Raw genomic sequence first — 16,821 nt, forward strand, 5'->3', positions numbered from 1 at the left:
CAATAAATATAAATAGCATCCAACAGGAACTATATCTGTATCAATAAATGCATGTAAACACATGTAAAACAAAATGATAATCAAACTAATAAAATTACAAATGAATCACAAATATATTGTGCAAATACCCTTTTTTCTCAAAAACAGGGCATACTCAAAACCCCAATATAAACTTCATGTGTACTAAAAAAACGTATCTAAACGCATGCAGATAATAATATTGCACTACAGTCCTAAAATTTCATGTGCAAATTAGTTTCCTCTGAACAAATTGTGCGTTGTAGCATGCATATATCATACTTGCTCCATATAAACTATTTGATGTGCTCCACCACAGTGAACCGACACTTCTTGTGGCTGCCGCTTACCTCAAAGTTTGACCCACACAAAGGGAAAGCCAACCACGCATTCCCAACACTTTGGGTATAATAAATGGCAATCTTCCTCCGATCAGCTTATGACAGGTAAGTATCACTTTAAGACTGCAGGATTCCAATTAAATCAATGTAAAATATAAAGCAAAAAGGATCTCATGATGAAGTATCAGAGTAACTAATTTGCTTTTATTAACCAGTTGCCAACTGCAGATAGCCAAATGATGGCTTCACTGCGACCGGACAGTTCTGGGTGGACGTCATATGATGTCCTCCCAGAGCATGCTCTCCTGCGCGCCCCCAGGCTCGCACACCCGGCAATCTCTGTGATCGCTGTGTCCTACGGACACAGCTGATCATGTGATATGGTAAAAGGCCAATCACAGCAGCCTTTTACCACGTGATCAGCCATGTCCAATGACACACTGATCACCGGGAAATGCAATTGCCGGTTATCGGCTGCACTTTCCTCAAGCTGTCACAGCATGAGGAAAGTACTGCCAAGAACCGACAGTTGTCAGAGTAGGGATCAGCACCGATCATCAGGGCACAAAAAATAGACCTGGGCATTTTAGACTGAGCAGCCCCTGGGGACCCTTCCCTTGGAGTCTGGTAGGGGAACGCCAGGGCCTAGTAGCAAGTGCAACCTTTGTGACCGTGGTAGTTCAGCCACTGGTGTTAGTAGTTTTGTAATTTTATTTTATTTTTTTAAATTTTTTTATAATTTTATTTATTTACAATTAATTTTTTTCCAGCTTTTTTAGGAGCCCCATTAGGGGCTTTGGTGAGATATCAGGGGTCTAAACAGACCCTTGACATCTCACCTTTGAGACAGAGAAAGGAGACTGAGTACACAGCCCTCAATCTCCATCTCTACACCCTCAGCTGTACAGAATGAATGGACAGGAAAAGCTCTGTACAAAGCTTCCCATTGATTTGTAAACTGAAGTATACAGTTTACTATGCCTTAGTTATGAATGGACAGAGTCATCGATCTGCACCGATCACTGACTGTCCATTCAAGCAAGGAAATTACATATTTACCATCCCCCCCCTGCTCTCAATCCTGACAGATCCCCCACAGCATCCGGCAGGAGGGGGGGGGGTGGTGATCAGAGAGAGCACAGAGGGAGCAGGAGAGAAGACAGAGGAAAGTAGAAGAATACGAGGAACGGTGGGGCGGCACATGGAGGAGCCGATCTGTCCATTTCTCTCCTGCAGCCATTGAATGCAGGAGGGAGAGGAAAAGCAGGCATTCAGCAGCTGCAGGAGAGAAATAGATGGATCGATTCCTCTATATGCCGCCCCTCCTGTCTAGGCGGTCCCGGCCCACCGTGCAATTTCTCAGTGTGCCCTATGGCCAGTCCGGGCCTGCACTGAAGCAGGGTACAATCTGGAGTGCACTAGGTCACACTGGGGGAGGGGACAGGCAGGAAGAACACCAAAAACACTGGGGATCACTGGAGGAACACAGTAGCTGGGTACACTAGGAATCACTGGAACAGACAGGAGGTTGTTACACTCACTGAGACACACAGGAGCTGGTTATAGACTGGATTTACACCAGGACCACTGGAGGTACAGATAACACTGACACAGGGAACATTGAGAACACTGAGACGATACTAGGAGGCACTTAAGATCACCAGGGAATTCAACATAACACTTGGAATAGCTAACATGAGAGTGCATTGCTTAAATGCCAAGAAACCTGCATGCTAGCCCATTAGGACAACATGCCTGTTGTTCTATACCCAAAAAGATATCCATCGTTTGTTACTTTGCATAATACCTGACTAGAATTTCACTTTTAATTCAACAAATTTACAGAATGTTGACCAAACAGGTTTAAAACTCATTACTAATATTTCATTCACCGAAACAAGGCAACACAAGAGCAACTGTTGTGTTAGGAAATCCAACAAGCCTATGTAATGTCCCCATAATAAAAATATGTATTAAGAAACCACTGAAAAGGACAAAAACCACAGACTGCAGACCTCTACCAACTGGTTGCTGCATGCTTCTTCAGGATTTAGATTGTAGCATGGAGAATGCATACCTGTACATTGTGGCATACTTACCACTAACGCAGGCCATAGATGGTTCGTTTATCGGCCAAATTTTTGTCCAAAACAATAATAGGCCAATATGTGCACCGTTAGTGGGGCAATGTCGTCAGCCGATTTTCGCGGTTTCTCCACGTTTCTTTTATCGGTCATGCTGGAAAATTTACAAAAAACGGCTGATTTTCGTAAGCATTGGTGGCAACAGAATGACCTATTTTTAGTTTTTCGGCCAAGAATTTGGCCGATAAACGAACCGTCTATGGCCTGCATTAGTCTGTCCTTTTCCAGCACTGGCAGCTTCACACTCCCTGTGCCATCATGCTACTGCTATTTTCTGCTTCTTCTGGCCTGGCATCTTCCTTCATGGGCTAGTGGATGGCCACTGATAATGCAACTCCTGTGCATGTGTGCTGGAGTTATCTTATTCCAACACATGGCTCCATTACCAATGACAAAAATTAGAAGAGACTGTACTCTGGACTACACATGCAGTGAACAGTCAAAATAAATTACTAGGAAAAAAGGGAAAAGTTCAACTAAGACGTTTGTGTTTTAGTGATGTCTGATTGTTGGCCAACTTGTTGGGCAAATGTCACCTTACTTCTGATCCTGAAAGGAAGAAAGGAAATAGTTTCTGGGCTCTGGGATTCCAATTGTTATAATTTAGGTCACCCCCACTAATAAATACCACAATAATCATAATGGTTACATTTGTATAACCATTGAACCCTAAAGGGTGCATCAAATGTAATCCAGTTTAGTTCCATGAATGTACAAACTGCCTGGTGGAGATTTCCTCTTGGTGACTCCACCTACAACAGTAATGTCCAGATCTACCATTACCATTTTAATGAATACAATTCAAAAGAAATATAAGACATTATACTGCAATGGAGGGAGAAAAACATTAACGCAATCTAGAAATTCAAAGTTGAAACTGGGCTATTTAGTACAACATTTGTGTACTTAAAAAGAAATGAGCAGAAATAATGCTTTTTGCGATCATTTAGCCAGCTTCATACACTGTGCTGCCAGAGGTTAATCACATATAAAATAATGTGTGGTAGGGTTAAATAAATCCAGTATGCTACTTAGCAGCTTGACTTTTGTAGATATTTTTAGTTAAGGCTTACTTTATAAATGCAAAGACGCTTTAAAATGTATTTCAGCAGGTTTTATTGACATATAGGAAGGTGAAAAAATACAAGTATTAAAAATAGAACAAGAGAGTGCCTAGCTAGGATGCAAGCCTTGGGGATTTTGTACATGAGTCTGTCTCAACAGACTTTTTTTATTATTATGTGTAATACACACCAAAAGAGGGGCTGCGGTCATTTTTCAAGCTCCATCCATTTATTTTTTTGTTTTGTTTTGGAGAGACTGGGGAATTCTTAGAGTCGGGTTTTTATTGTCATCTGTGTCCCTGTTGGGTAGACTTTCCCTCACATCCTATCAAAATAGGATCCCCTCCTAAATTATATCTACAGCTCACAGTACAGCAGTGTTACCACTAAGTTGTAGATATTAAAATTAATAAAAGAATAAAAAAGTGGTGTATCTAGTATATTTGCCATTCAATGACATTCATCAATTTTTAATATCTGCTCTATACGAAAAATTAATTTCATTTAAAATCATGAAAGCAATACAAATGTCAGAAAAAAAATACATAAAAGCCAGTGTAAATTATTGACACCTTTTACATTGGTGGCCAGTGTAAAAGTGCCTCCTTACAGTAATGATCAGTGGAGAGATGGCTCCCTTACAACGGTAGTCATTAGAGAAATGCCCCCTTACAATGGTGGTCAGTGGACAAATGTTCTCTTATATAAATTGTCAGTGGATATATATCACAGTACATAGGTTGTCCATGCAGAAATGTCCCCTTACATTAATTGGCAGTAGAAAAATATCCCGGTAAATTGGTGGTAAGTGTCTACTCACTTTAATGGTCAATGGAAAAAGTGTCAGTGGGAAAGATGCCCCCTTACATTAGTGGTCAGTGAAAAGAATAACCAATTACATTTGATGGTCAATGGGGAAAAAACGACCCTTATTTTAGTTGTCAGTGTAAGAAAATGCCCAGTTAGATGTGGGGCCAATAGGTAGAATGTCCCTTGCATTGGTAGTCAGAAAGAAGAATGCTTTCTTAAATTGATGGTTGGTGTAGTTCTCCTCTTACATTGGTGGTCATTGGAGAAATTACCCATTATATTAATCTTCAGTGGAAATGTGCCTCTAGATATTGGTGGTCAGTGCATAAATGTCCCCCTACGTTTAGTGGTGGGTAGAAAAATACCCGTTACACTGATGTCCAGTGGAGAAATGCCCATTTAGATCATTAATCAATGGAAAAAGTTCTGCTTTGATGGTCAGTGGGAGAGATGCCCCCTAACACCAATAGTTAATGTAAAGAATGCCCCATTACATTGGTGGTCAGTGGGAAAGATGCCCCTTATTTTAGTGGTCAGTGTGAAGAATACCCTTTACATAGGTGGCTATTGGGGAGAATGCCCCATGAGATGTAGGGCCAGTGGGTAGAATGCCCTTTTACTGGTATTCAGAAAGAAGAATGCCCTGATAAGTTGGTGGTCAGTGCAGTTCCTCCCTTAGTGTGGTGCTTAGTTAGAAGAATGTCCCTTCTTACAGACTGCTAAAAAGATCAATGCTGTAAGTTGAGAGATTCCACTGTTCCCACAACACTGGCAAATGCTAAATAAAGTTGGCCAAGGACTATGCAGATATAGCGGTACCCTAATAGGAAACAGCAGTTAGATAAGTCCCTGAGGTATTGTTCTGTAATTTTACCCCCACCAGGCACACGAACACAGTCACTCTTTGGCTCAGTAAACAGTGGTATTATTTTTAGTGTTTTTACTTTTAGGGATAACTTGTATAGGGATTGCAGATGAGTGGGATGCTCCAGAAATAATTATGTACAAGATGAGGACACTCTTCTGCAGCACTTCAAGCACAGTTCCTGTAGGTGCCACCAATGCACCCAGTTTGGTTGAAGCAGACAAAGGCATAAACCTCTTTCTGTAGCCTTCCTGGCGGTATTCCCGAGTGTAGCTCGGGGTAAAGCTTCAGTACCACAAGCGGTAACCCCGAGCTACACTCGGGCTTACCATGAGGCGTTGCTCCGGGATCCCTCGGTCACTTACCTTGTCCTGAGCTCCCACGATGTCCCTCCTGCAGTGTCCCTGGCAATGTAATCCGGCGGATGCCGGCATCTGTCATCTTGGTTCCGTCCTCTGCGAGCGTCGGGACGTACGGGGAAGGAACGGCGGGAAATTTAATATGACAAAAAGTGACATTCACAAAAATCACTAAAATCACATAGTAAAACATTACTGTACCAAACCATTTCACATACATTTTGTCCCTAGTGCTTTGTCCTGTGCCCTGCCTGCATTTTTACTGTTCTTTCTGCCTGGAAACTGAGAAACGTCCATGGCGTCCAAAAAGTGTCCCTTTAGGTCAAAAGCGATTTTAGACCAGCTAGAGAACAGCGATAGTAAATCAGAACCACTTGCAGAATTGAATGATAATGATTCGTGGGGAAATTCATCATCAGACACTGAAAACGATTTTGCGACGTTGCTCAGTGATGTGCGAACTTGGCGCTATATTTCAAATTTTAAGTGTTTTTGGTTTGATTATATTATTTAATTAAATTTATTATTATTATATTATTATTTTTTATGATTATTTATTAAATTATAATTTATGATTTTGTGTTTCAAGTTTTATCATACCCGGGATGTTTACTAGACTCTTGTTCGGACAGATTTCAGTGAGTTATTCCTAAAAATTACAGGCCTACAATATAAAACGCCAAATTTCCATGCAAAATAATAGTACTGCTTTCAGCACCAAAAATCTGAAATAATCATACCGCCAGGGAGGTTAAGTAACTTGAGCAGAGTCTCCTTAACACAGAACAAGATGGACTAAGCCCTTCTGGATACCAGCCAGTATCTCCTTTTCCTGCACTCTTAGCTGACTCTCTAACACCAGAGGGGTAGCGACAGTCCACCTTCTCAAGGATTTCTCACACAGTCTGTACTCACAAATGTCCCCAGACAAATGAACACCTCCTTCCAATGTCCTCCAGACACTTCTACAAGTGATCCCAGGCCAGATCCAACAAGAGACAGTCCCTCATTCAGTTTCCAGGCCTCTCAGCTATCCCAGCTGAGGCCACACAAGCAGCGGATACATGGCAGGACTGCCCAGGACAAGACCAGGCGACTAAAGATCTCAGACTATTTACATGCACTTCCCAGCAGCCACCTTGCATATTGGCTGGGACTGTGTAAATATTCATGCTGCCCATTTACATTGCTCCACACTGTTCCAGAACTGTCCAGGTGGCTCTGGAGATACAGAGCAAGAGCAATTAAATCTACAGCCTTTGAGACACAGAGAAATCGATGAACAATCATCTGCAGCTGCACTAACTACAGTGAGATAGAACTAAATTTGCTTGACCCAGATTTTCAGCCATACTGAGTACAGTACAAGCTAAATTTATCTAATAAAAATATATGCAGACCCACTGGATACAGTGAGACAGAACTAAATCTATCTACTTCTAGCACCTATTTACAGTAAGAGGGTGCTACATAGGCAAGTAGACAAGGGAATTTGCCCCAGAGCTTAGTGAATGACTTCCATTATCCAATCTTGTGCAAGCAAACATTTTATTGGTTTGTTTCCTTGCAAATGATTAGGTTGTTTTTATTTGCAAAATGAAACTTCAGCACCTTCACTAAGCTCTGGGGAAAATTGAATGCAGAGTGCACCGCCTATTGGCTTTTATTAAATCAACCCCAATGAGCTGCTGCTGAAGAACTTCTAGGGAAAACAACAGAACCATGGTTGAGAAAGGCTGCAGTAGAGCAATGCAAGTCCAGCTATCATTATATGTCCTATAAGACTGGAGTCCATCCAGACAGGTTATCTACCTGGATGGGCAGTAATATCAAATTAGATGGCAGGTTAGGTAAAATATGTGACAAGGTTTCCTGAAAAAAGTTAATTTTTACCCACTTTGGAGGATAGTACTAATACCTGGGAATCTTTTTAGATAGGTAGGAAAAAAAGATATATAGCACCCTGCTAGGTAGGTTGTTAGGTGGTAGGTAAATTTAGATTGTTTGATCTTCACTGTAATCAAGTGAATGCCTCTTAATTGCTTTTGTCTGTTCTGACTCTCACTGGCTGCAGAGGTTGACTGCTCTCCCCTGTATTCTGGAGGCCTCTGAAACATAGGGAGGGGAGAGTTGAATGAGTCAGCTGGAGCATTAATTTGTACTCAGCCAATCACTGGGGAGGCGTGCCTAGCAGAGGGCTTAGGAGCTAATTAATAGTTTGAGAGGGAGACAGCAGAGGTTCAGTTGGGTTTGGAAGTCCCAGTAGCCCAAGGGACTGCTGCCCCAAAGGGTGCCATTTTTGGTATTCTGTTGATGTCTACTGGGGTCCTGAGCTGAGAGACCTGCACCTGCAACTGTATTGACCACCCAGGGACTTCACCCAAGAGATTTCTTTCAGAGAATTCTTGCTAGAAGGCATCTGGGAGCTAAGTCTAGGCAATGTCTCTGTGGCCTTGTAAATAAATGACTCTCTGCATATCTGGGTGACGTTTGGTGCTATGGCAATGTAAGTGACATGGCAGCTCTACAGGGGAGAGCTCGCATAGTGTTCCTGATTTGCCCATTCCAGTCTCAAGTGGGAAGTGGGACACCAAAGAATTGAGGAGGTAGTGTCCTCTTATTTTGCAGCTTAGCATAATTTGGAGCATCCTGTGCTCTGTACCCCTCCCTAGGTGAAGTTTTCCAGCACTTAAACTAAAAATACAACCCCTAGATTGATATTGGGTTGAATATTAGCTTGAAACAGTGTGTGTGGTGTATGTGTGTGTTGACAGACTCTACATAATCAGGAAAGAATCCTGGTCATCACCATCTGTGCTTCTGCAGATAATAGATATTCTGTGCCTGTGCTTATATTTCATCCAACAGCATCAATGAATGGGTATAGATACAAGATCAGCCAATTAAAAAAAAATGATAAAAAAATACCATATACACAATTATTTACCCACAGTTGATCCAGAGGAAGGCAACCCCCCACCCCCAGAAAACAAAAAACAATAAAGCATGACCCTATTCGCTCCAATGGCAGAAAGAAATCCATTGTGATTCCCAAAGAGTCAATTGGATATTCTCTGTTTCAACTGCCCCTGGTGTTATTACCTATAAATATTAGTATCTTGTTAGATTTTGTGCATTTAGGAATTAATCCAGCTCTTTTTTTTAAAACAAAATACTTTGCTGGCCAGAAGTTTTTGATGGTTTATATACTTTTCCCACACAATAATTTGGTAGCTCCTTTTTTGCTCATTGTTTAATAAATCAGTGACATTTACTTATGATTGCATGCAACTTGTGTACAAATCTTAATTTGTATTACGTATGGCAGGCATATTATGAATTTCTGCATCAGGCAGGAGGAGGAGAGGTATACCCTGATCAGATAATATTAATTCCCAGATAGAGAAGACTGCCGAGTAATAAGTCTGTGTCACTGCATGAAAGTAAATGGGTTAATTCACCCATAATGGCTTTTGCACTCAATTAGTCATTTATTTAATGAGGATTCTGACTCCTATATAGGCTTGTTTAAGATAGAAGAAGAACAAAACTGAGAAAAGAACTTGAGAGAGCACAATATCAAAGGAAGTACTTGCACTGGATATTGAAAATAATGATCCTGAAGAGAATGTACACAGTTTAATTAAGCACATTGATTAAATCAATATGATTCAACTGCTTAGTGTTCAAATCATCTTAATCTCATTAAAAGTCATTCAGGCCTCGATAATTGATTAATAATGCATTATAGTTTATGAATTATTGACTTAAATTTAATATAATTGTGTCTCTGTGTCCATGCCGTCCACTGCTGAATGTTAATTACAAAGGATGAGATGTGCGTTGGAGTAACTTTTCAAAGCCAAACATGACATTTTTTTCTAGCAATAGACATATCCGATCTTGTAAGTAATTTATCCAAACATTTCAAAGCCTTTTTACTGCTTTATTTTTGGCTTTCTTTCTGTGATGCTAGGATAGTAGGAGCCTCTCAACACCCTAATTGTGCTAATTGATTTGGAGGGAATATGCACATGTGTGAACATCGATCCAGAAGATTTGACTTCAGATAATACGGCCTTTTAAAACCATCTTAATAACAAGTTAATTTGCTGTGTGGCTTGGAACTCAAGATGTGTTCAGACTGCAGAGATTGCAACTGTGATAAGGATGTTTTCTTTTGAAATCACTGTGCCAGGGAAGCCCTGGTTTTTCAGATAAAATACTTATTATGTACACTGGATGTCTAGCCCTGTTGCATGAGATTCTAGCATTTTCTCGCTGGTGGAAGGCTCAGGTGCACCGCGCAATACCACTGCAGTTTGTAAAAGTTTATGAGATTCCTCATTCGGCTTCGGTTGCAAGAGCTGGCACCTTGGGTAAGGGAAGCCAGCAGTGAAGCCTTCCAGCTTCATAGCCAGTTGCCTACTGCGCATGCATGAGCCACACTGCACTGTGTTACTGGTCCCACAGTCTTCTTGGACCTGGAGCTGTGAAGGTGTCTTGTCTCTCGCTGGGGTGGTGGGGGGTTGTCAGTGTCTGGGGCATGGTGGTATTGGAGGGCTCTCTTGGGTGGGGGGGAGGGTTGTGCTGGGGCGTTGTTGGTCAATATCAGGCTATCTTCATGGGGAAGGGGGGTGCTAGTCGGTGTCAGGGTCTCTCCGTGATGTTCCCACCTCCACTTCACTGTTGGTTTGTATTTTTGGGGTGATGTGCATCGCCATTTGACCCCCAAACATAGTGTATTATCGCATCCAAAGAGTTCAGTTTTGGTCTCATCTGACCAGGCTATATTCTTCCAGTATTTTACAGGCTTGTCTAAATGTTGTGCAGCAAACTTTAAAAGAGCTTCAACATGTTTTTTTTTTCAGCAATGGAGTCTTGCATGGTGAGCGTGCATACAGTCCATGGCGGATGGGTGCATTACATATTATTTTCCTTGAAACAATTGTACCTGCTAAATCCAGGTCTTTCTGAAGCTCTCCACAAGTAACGCTTGGCTCTTAGTCAACTCTTCCAATAATCCTTTTCACTTCTCTGTCAGAAATCTTGTGAGCAGCACCTGGTCGTGGCCGGTTTATGATGAAATGATGTTCTTTCCACTTCTGGATTATGGCCCCAACAGTGCTCACTGGAACATTCAGAAGTTTAGAAATCCTTCTGTAACCAATGGCATCAGTATGCTTTGCAACAATAAGTTTGCAAAGGTCTTGAGAGAGCTCTTTGCTTTTACCCATCATGAGATATTTCCTGTGTGACACCTTGGTAATGAGACACCTTTTTATAGGCCATCAGTTGAGAATGATATCGCTTCTCGGCCTTTTGGCTAAGATCAAGTGTAGTATCTGTTCTTATCAGTGTCCAGTGGGGTTGCTCCCAGCCATTCTAGCTTTGCGGGGATGGCTGTTGTATAGTACCCTTACTGGTATGATGGGGGTCTGGATGGCTATTACGGGGGGAACAGAAACCGGGGAGCGCCACACGTTAAGCTGGGGCCCTGGGAGTAATTCCCCTTTGGAACGTCTGAAAGACCCAGTACCTCCTGATTTGGACGGATCTACCTTGGTCTGGCCAGGGGCTGAGGAGGCAGAAAGTCTGCAGAGAGAGAGGGGGGAAGAGGGCAGAGAGAGAGGTCAGAGAGAGAGGGGGGGGAGGAAAGAGGGCAGAGAGAGGGGGGGGAAGAGGGCACAGAGGGGGGGGGGAAGAGGGCAGAGAGAGAGCAGGGGGAAAGAGGGCAGAGAGAGAGGGAGGGAGAAAGAGGGCAGAGAGAGAGGGAGGGAGAAAGAGGGCAGAGAGAGAGGGGGGGGAAGAGGGCAGAGAGAGAGGGGGGGGAAGAGGGCAGAGAGAGGGAGGGAGAAAGAGGGCAGAGAGAGGGGGGGTGTTACCAAGTGTTCTGGCACCGGGTGACACCAACCCTAGGGACACCCCTGGTCTACAGATACACAAATCTATATGACTGTGAATTCTAGGGGAGGGATTTTATTTGACATTGATGCTGACATTGGATAAGGCATTACAAGGGAGACTTTTGGCTTCTGTGGAGAAGAAAAGATAATGGGAATACTGTGGCCTCCTTGAGAGGTAATACACACATTCACTTGTTTCACTTAAAGCAGTTTTGAAGGCTCAATTCGTTTTTCTTTCAAACAATAATACTGTTATATATAGTGCATTCTCATTCCCAAACCAGATCTGTGTATCTATGGGACACAAAGAGCATATCTAAGTCCCATCCCCACTCCCTCCTCACTGGATCTGGCTCCCTCTGACCAATCTCTGAGGAGAGAGAGACCCGAGAGAGCACCTGCTCTTGTGCACATCGCTGGATCAAGATTGGGCTCAAGTAAGTATTGGGGGGGGGGGGGATGCACGCTAAAGGTTTTTACATGAAGGTAAAAAAAAGTCAGCCTTTAGAATAACTAAACTAAGTGTCTGTAAACCTCTGAAATGAAAAATGAACAAGGCACATCCTTCTATAGTGTGTACTTAATATCTGTGCCCTATGAACTATCTATAATTACTGCCACAAAAATGCATAAAATAAATCAAAATAAATAAATGAATAAATAAAAAATCCAAATAAGAGTTTCCGGCCGCTAGAATAATCCTTGCCCCCTGGGAAGGTACGAATATATATGTTAGAGTCCAGCGTACAAGTCCAACATAAAATAATTTTTCCCCTTTCACAGTCATATGAGATTGTTTGTGCTGCAAGATTGTCTTCAATTCTCCATGAGTTCTCACCACATACCAAAGCCGATCATGTACTCCTATTCATAAGTGAATCTATAAACGTGTGAACTTCCCTTCTTCTTCCTTTTAAATTAATTTTCTCTCCTCATACAAAAAATAAATACAAAAACTGCATATAGTGCATTATCTCCTTATTTCACAATTGAAATTAAGTGTTAAACTCACATAAATAGTGCAACTATTGTGCCAACTTACCACATCACATGCAAAAGTGAATGCATTCTCCAGTTCCGTGTTGGTATGTAAACAGCGATCACACCACACGTGAGAGGTATCACCTCGAACATCAGATCAAGAGTAAAAATTCTAGCAACATACCTCCTTTGAAAGTCTAAAGTGGTAACTTGTAAAGGCTTTGGATAATAAAATTTACATAATTTGTCGCCGTTGCACAATTTAATCATCTTTTATATTTTACCCAAACAACTGGGGAATTATATTGTTTTTTTTCCATTAAAAAGAATTCAAATGCATAAAAAAAATGCGTTTGAAAATCATAAAAAAATGGTGCAACACCCACTATTTTATTCTCTAGGGGCTATTTTTTAAAAATATATAATCTTTGGGGATTTTAAGTAATTTTCTAGGTAAAAATACTGATGTTTACACGTAAACAAAAAAGTAAAAGAATAGGCCTGGTCTTGAAATCAGTATAATAGATTATACAGGAGGGGACAGATACAAGGGATGTCAAATACAGCAGCACAATTACCTACTACATATGTCCAAAGAGCGAGCTGCTAATCACAAGCCATCAACAGCCATAAGCTTGGCCTTACCTGGGAGCCTGGGACCACAATCATCGGCTTCAGAATGGAGAGCAGGGAGAGACGGAGGCATACCCATGCCTTGATCTCCCCTGTAAACAAAGAAACTGGATTTGATGATGATTTTGTCAATTCTGGTTTCAGATCCACCATTTCCTTGCCGGTACAGCCGGGGGACAAATTTTGCACATCTGAGCTCATTTAGATGCTCTGAAAGGCAGGGGAGACATTGAGGTCTATCAGGGGTTTATTAGACCCCAATGTCTTCCCTGCCCTTTACAGCGACGTTAGGAGTTTACCCTTTAACCCTTTGTGATAGCAATTATTAACCACTTCCAGTCTGGCTCATGTACATAAACGGCCGGACGGGAGCAGTGGAGGAGCAGGACGCCATTTATAAACATCCTCCCGCATTCCCTGCCTGTGCGCGCTCCCTGAGATCCTGTGGCACTATGATTCTGTGCCCACTGTGTCCTCCGGTCACTGTACGGGACCTCTGTGTGAGGTCCCGATCATGTGATCACTGATTGGTCAATCAGTGATCACATGAATAGTAGTAAGCAAGATGTCACTTCTGACATCACATGTTGCACCATGTAGCCTTGCACGGCTATTCACAACAGCCTTGTACCATGTGACAAGCTGTGACCAATCACAGCTCTCACAGTATTTCTCAATGGCTGCAAGAATGCAGCCAGAGAGTAGGAGAAATGATTGCTCTTACAGCCTTTATGGGTGTAAAAGCAATGAATGTAAAAAAAAAAGAATCTTCATCACCCCCCACAAGCAGTACAGTGTCACTATGGTATTTTACAAACAAATTGGTATTATATTGTGTGCATTTGCACTAAAATTCATTTTATTAGATTTTTCCCCTGAAAATTTATTTGTGTTTAATAAACAGTTGCACAAATATAGTTAGTTAAAAAAATTGCGACTATCAGTTTTTATTCCACAGGGCCTCTGTTTTCCGAAAATATACAGTAGATATAGAAAAGTATCATCCCCTTTTAACCACTTCATGACCGCGCTATAGCCAAATGGCGACTACAGCACGGTCGTCCAGTTCTGGAAGGTTGTCATATGACATCCTCCCAGAATGCACCCCCCCCCATGTGTCCCCAGCGGTGCACACCCAACGCGCTCTGCGATCACTGTGTCCTTTTGAAACAGCTGATCCCATGACACGGTAAAAAGCCAATCACAACGGCCTTTTACTACATGATCAGCTGTGTCCAATCACAGCTGATCACCATGTAAATACTTGCCGGTTATCGGCAGTACTTTCCTCATGATGTCACAGGGGAGGAAAGGACTGCCGATAACCAGCAACTGTCAGGGCAGTGATTAAGTGCAGCCGCAAAAGTGCCTGTCAGTGCCCAACAGAGCTGCCCATCAATGCTGCCAATCTGTGCTTCCAATCTGTGCCAGCAGTCAGTGCCCAGTATTGCTGCCTAACAGTGCCCATCAGTGCTACATATCAGTACAGCTTAAACAATGCCTACTCATTTATTTATTTTATTATTTCAGGTACTTATATAGCGCTGTCAATTTACGCAGAGCTTTACATATAAATTGTACATTCACATCAGTCCCTAACCCTCAAGGGGTGTACAATCTAAGGTCCCTAACTCACATTCATACATACACATACTAGGGACAATTTAGACAGGAGCCATTTAACTTACCAGCATGTCTTTTTAGTGTGGGAGGAAACCGGAGTACCCAGGGGAAACCCACGCAGGCACAGTGAGAACATGCAAATTCCAGGGAGGTGGTACTATGGTTGGGATTCGAACCGGCAACCGTAGTACTGCCAGGCGGAAGTGCTAACCATTTAGCCACTGTGCTGCCCACCTCATCAATGCCCACCAGTGCCGCTTCATCAGTGCAGCTTGTTAGTGCCCATCAGTGCTGCTTATCAGTGTCCATCAGTGCTGACTATCAGTGCAGCCTCATCAACGCACATCAATGAAGGAGAAAAATTACCTGTCTGCAAAATTTTATATTACAAACAAAGAAAAACGTTCTTTTTTAATTTCAGTCTTGCTTCGTATATAGTGCAAAAAATAAAAAACCCAGGGGTGATTAAATACCACCAAAAGAAAGGTCTATTTGCGTGTCATTCAAAGTATAACAGCGCTGAAAGCTGAAAATTGGCCTGGGCAAAAAGGGGGTAAAATTGCCCGGTAGGCAAGTGGTTAAATCACAGTTTGCTGCTTTGCAACCTGGAATGAAGACAGACACAGTTTTTGTTTTATCCAGTTGTATTTACCCAGTGACACTTATAACATCCAAGTGAAAGTTATAACACCAACATGTCAGAAAAAAAATGTAAAAGAGAATTCCAAAATAGGCACCCCCATGCATCCCAGTCTGCAGAGCGATTACGGGTGAGGAAACCGCAGGGAAGCTGCTTGGTCAAAAAGACCATGCGGTTTCCCTGCGACCGCATTTTCAAAAAGGATGCATACACCTTTTTAGTGTGGATATGCGGGCACAGCAGCCCATTCAAATGAATGGGCTGCCGCGCCCGAGTAAACGTGGGCTATATGAACTGAGTCTAAGAATTGGTAGGCTGAAATAGAATAAATGTTTGCTTTTGGGTTTCATATCGCTTTAATTTTCTAGGTGTGAGAAGTTTATCACATGGGAAATAAAAGCTGATACCAAACATTTGTAATTTGAAATTTCTGCTCCATGTGATAAACAGACACTGATTTTTGGCCTCTAGAATGTCCTATTCTCATACATACATGACTTGCTTTTTTCATCCGTTAATCTGGAGACACCTGAAATATTACATTCTGGCTGCTACAGAGTTAAGGAGAATGAAAAGAAACTTCATTTCAGTCTAAAAAAGCAATATCTGCTGGCATGTATTGTGAGATGGATTGCCTGTATATTTCCTTGTTTTGTTCTGTGTCTCATCAGACCAATAAATCTGAATGCTCAGAGACAGGGGTGACCTAGGTTTGTCTGCCTTTGTTTTCTCTAAATTTCTCCTTGAAGGCTGATGCTTCTGTTAGGTGAGATAGCAATGCTTTCACTTTGGGATCTCTTTAGATTTTTATACAGTAGAAATATGATGGGATTTTATGGGCAGACATGTCGACTTGTTTCATAGCATGTAACACTGGACTGTGATGGAGTGCCACTCATAGGCGTAGTGCAAACATTTTTTCTTTTCATGAGACGGATTTGTAGTATAATTCTTTATTTCAATCCCATATATTTTAACACATTGTATGGGGATTGAATTCCTGAGATCCAGCTCTGTATCCACATCCCGAATCTATACTGCACAAAGGGAAGAACAAGGCAACTTTATGGTACTATACATGTCCATTATATTTATTATAATAAATGTCACTTATATACCGACAAACACATAGTTTTTTATGTTTCATAAATAATAGAATACTATTAATCCAATACATGTGTGTTTATATAAGTATGCAGGGGTGTATTTACCACAAAGCAAACAAGGCATTTGCCTAGGGTGGCATTTTTCAGGGGGGCAGTACCGCCCTCCGGAAGAAGGGACACATTCGGCATGGGGATCAGGTGGGATCCGAGAGAGGTTGCAGGCTGCTTGATGGTGTATGCAGAGCCCGGCTCTCATTCCCAGGGATGTCCAGAGCTGTGAATGTGAGTACCTTCTCTCTCTCGCCGGGGGTGTGTTTGTAGCCAGTGTATG

At 42.0% G+C, this 16,821-nt stretch overlaps 1 protein-coding gene and 1 pseudogene across 1 annotated transcript in view; both read left to right on the forward strand.

The window, feature by feature from the left end:
- The window catches only part of AGBL1 (AGBL carboxypeptidase 1), a 924,602-nt gene that overhangs the window by 363,315 nt on the left and 544,466 nt on the right, over positions 1-16,821 (forward strand). The window lies entirely within an intron of this gene.
- LOC149454389 (U2 spliceosomal RNA) lies at positions 10,908-11,023 on the forward strand (annotated as a pseudogene).

The sequence above is a fragment of the Staurois parvus genome, unplaced genomic scaffold (assembly GCF_062004578.1).
Source record: "Staurois parvus isolate SC_StPar_1 unplaced genomic scaffold, SC_StPar_1.0 ptg000432l, whole genome shotgun sequence".
In the NCBI taxonomy this organism is placed as follows: domain Eukaryota; kingdom Metazoa; phylum Chordata; class Amphibia; order Anura; family Ranidae; genus Staurois; species Staurois parvus.